This window comes from Ambystoma mexicanum, chromosome 11 (genome assembly GCF_040938575.1).
Source record: "Ambystoma mexicanum isolate Mex_15411 chromosome 11, UKY_AmexF1_1, whole genome shotgun sequence".
NCBI lineage: Eukaryota > Metazoa > Chordata > Amphibia > Caudata > Ambystomatidae > Ambystoma > Ambystoma mexicanum.
This window is the reverse complement of record NC_090934.1, coordinates 283,080,316-283,083,146: the sequence shown is the minus strand read 5'-3', so window position 1 is coordinate 283,083,146 and position 2,831 is coordinate 283,080,316. Positions and strand designations below refer to the sequence as shown.

General features: G+C 45.6%; 1 long non-coding RNA gene across 1 annotated transcript; it reads right to left on the bottom strand.

Annotated features, from left to right (window-relative positions):
- Positions 1-1,038: 1,038 nt before the first annotated feature.
- Positions 1,039-2,395, bottom strand: LOC138503362 (uncharacterized). The gene is made up of 3 exons (XR_011279626.1): positions 2,275-2,395; positions 1,720-1,849; positions 1,039-1,286 (listed from the first exon to the last, which is right to left on the bottom strand). It is a non-coding gene; the product is annotated as an uncharacterized lncRNA (long non-coding RNA).
- Positions 2,396-2,831: the final 436 nt, after the last annotated feature.

Sequence of the window (2,831 nt, the reverse complement as noted above, 5' to 3'; positions counted from 1 at the left end):
ACTCAGCACAGCTTTCAAGGAAGTTAGGCGGGGAGCCAGAACCAGCCAATGAGTCAAATTGAGACCCAGGGCAAGCCCAGGGAGCAAGGGCGAAGAAGGGACCCGGAACCAGTGCAGGGAGCCAGATGGGTACCCAGACACAGCCCAGCAAGTAAGGAAGTTTGTTAGGGACCCAGAACAAGCTAGTGTGTCAAATGGGGAACCAGAGCAAGCTGGGGAGCGAGGGATTCTGATGTGGACCTAGGGTGAGTCCAGGGATCAGGGGAGTCAGATGGTGACCAAGAACCAGCCCATGGAGCAAGGGAGGGGGGCACAAGCACAGACCAGGCAGCTGGGGGGCACATCCCATCCCAGGGAGGAAAACGGAGGTGTGGACACAATCCAGAGATTAAACGAGAGGGTGATGCAGACCCATCCCAGGGATCAAGCAAGTGTTGGGGCGGCCCTTGATTAGCCTTGGGAGCAGAGGAGAGGAACGACGCAGACCCAGCCCAGGACGCAAAGATGACAGGATACCGGCCCACGGAGCAAAAGAGTCAGAGAGGGGAGGGCACAAAACCATGCAAGGTAGCAAGGGGTGGCAGGGACCCAGCCACAACGCAGGGAGCAAGAGGGTTGGGTGCCCCAGACAAGTACAGGCAGCAATGGAGTTCCCCTGAACCAGCCCAGGTAGCATTTTATAATACAATAACTAAATGTTTTAAAAAATAAGATGAATTTTGCACTCTGTAAATAGTGACTAGACTTGCGTAGAAAAAGACAAGTCAGGTGCCTTCTGCTTCAGACAGTAGATCCCAATTGTGCTCGGCAGTGCTTTTCGGTATTCAGCAGCAGAGTGTTCTGCAAAACCCATTTCTGTTGCTTTAATGGATAAATTCTGAACGGCAAAAAGGAATAATTCTGTAGAAATTGTTTGAAAAGAGCTGGAAAAGGACATCTTACCAAGCGGTAGATCTTGAAAGGAGGTGTTTAACAAACATAACTTCGCTGAAGAAGTGCCTGGCACAGAGATGCCTGGATGAAAGGAAGCGAAGTAGACAATTAGCACTCTACAAGCTTCAAATAAATATATTTAACATGAGTGTTCTGAATGGCATTTATGTACCTTTTTTAGCTTCTTGTCGATGACAATCCAATATTAATCTTCCCTTTTCTGCCATTTGCTACGTTCAGGGTCCAGCTGTTTTTTCAGCAGGTAGCGGGCCAAGTTGCTCGTCTGCCTTTTTTTGCTGACATCACAATCTCCCTTGGTTCACCACGAAGCCTGTAACGAGAAGAATGTTCCTCTGTGTATATAAGAAAAGAAAAAGGATTAGATTTCTGAAACCTAAAAAACGATATCAAGATCTGGAAATTGTTCAGATTTCAATATTGAATAAAGCCAAGTCCACAAGTATATGCTCTCTTTTTGGTGGTCCGTTTATCTTGTTTCCTTACTGCTTTTCTGCCTAACTGGTTATTTATTCACATAGTATCGTGCTTTGGTGAAACAGCTTTGTAAGCACAATACATACAATTATAGATCTGTAGGCTTAGGCATATAGTGAATCGCAAACTTTACAAGGGTATTGACCCCAAGATGTCTTCACAGGAATGCCAGGGGTAGAGGAGATGAGGCAGGAGAAGACTAAGATTTCACTGGCATATTGACTGATTAAATAAAGCATTACTTTTAATAGGGGTGCCAACCAACTTGCTTTTTACTCAAGGGGTGCTTACTTCTGATGCTGTTGCCAGACCAGTATCAGGCACTCGGTGGTTCCAGTCCTCCTCTTTCTCCACTGAAGCGCCAGTTCCAGGAAGTATCCGATGGCCAGCTTTCGATGCAAGTCCATTGTATCCCAGTATACTGAAATAGTAGCACAAACATTAATATTACACATGACTAGTGACCAAATTCCTTTCTACCCCCAACTGCTTCAACCCCCCCTTCTCCCCGAACTGCCCCATCCCTCTTCTTCCCCAACTACATCTCCTTCTGCCCCTACCAACTCTATAACCCCACTGTATTTTCAGTGATTTAAGACATGCAAGAAGTCGTGTAATAAACAACGATAGACATGCAGCTTCTATGTCAAAAACGTACAGCTCGTTGTCGTTCGTGAGGTTGAAAATCTTGGATTAGTGATTTAAGGCACTTTATTATTAAATGTTGCCTTGTGCATAGGAGTGGCTCTGCCACGGATAAAAGAAATGTGTTTGCGACCCATACAACCACATTTTGCATGGAGATTTATTTATGTTAATGTTAATGAAGGTATTTGTATCGCTCACCGTCACCAACAGTATTGGTCCCCAGGCACTCAGGTGGATCTGCAAACAAGATGGCGGGAATCGGTTTGTCGGGTGAAGAGGTAATAGGAAAGTGAGAAAGTTTTGACACCTTCAGTTTGGTTTTCACTGTGCGCTGAGCTTTAGAGTGAATATCGGACCAATGCGAGACCTCGTCTTCTGTTGGTGCAGTTTGTGTTGTTTTTGCGGGGTGGTGAGGTGCGTGCAGTTTGCTGAGCGAGAAGATGGTTGTGTGGATTTTCGTGCAAGTTATGTATGCAGAGAATTGAGCATAGGGTTAGTGGGTTATGTGACTTGGGCAAAAACAGCTTTTTTTCACATTAGATTTCTTCTGTAAAGTGCTTGCATTACAATGAAATGAAGCCATTAGCTCATACCTGCCTAACCTCCGGATTTTTCCCAGAGACTCAGGACTTTTAGCCATTTCTCTGGGTCTCTGGGAAAGACCCTGGAATCTCAGGATATTTTATGGGGGAAAGCTTTCACTGATTTTTTTTTTTTTAATGCTTGCAGGACTCCGCCACCACAGACTCCCTGCC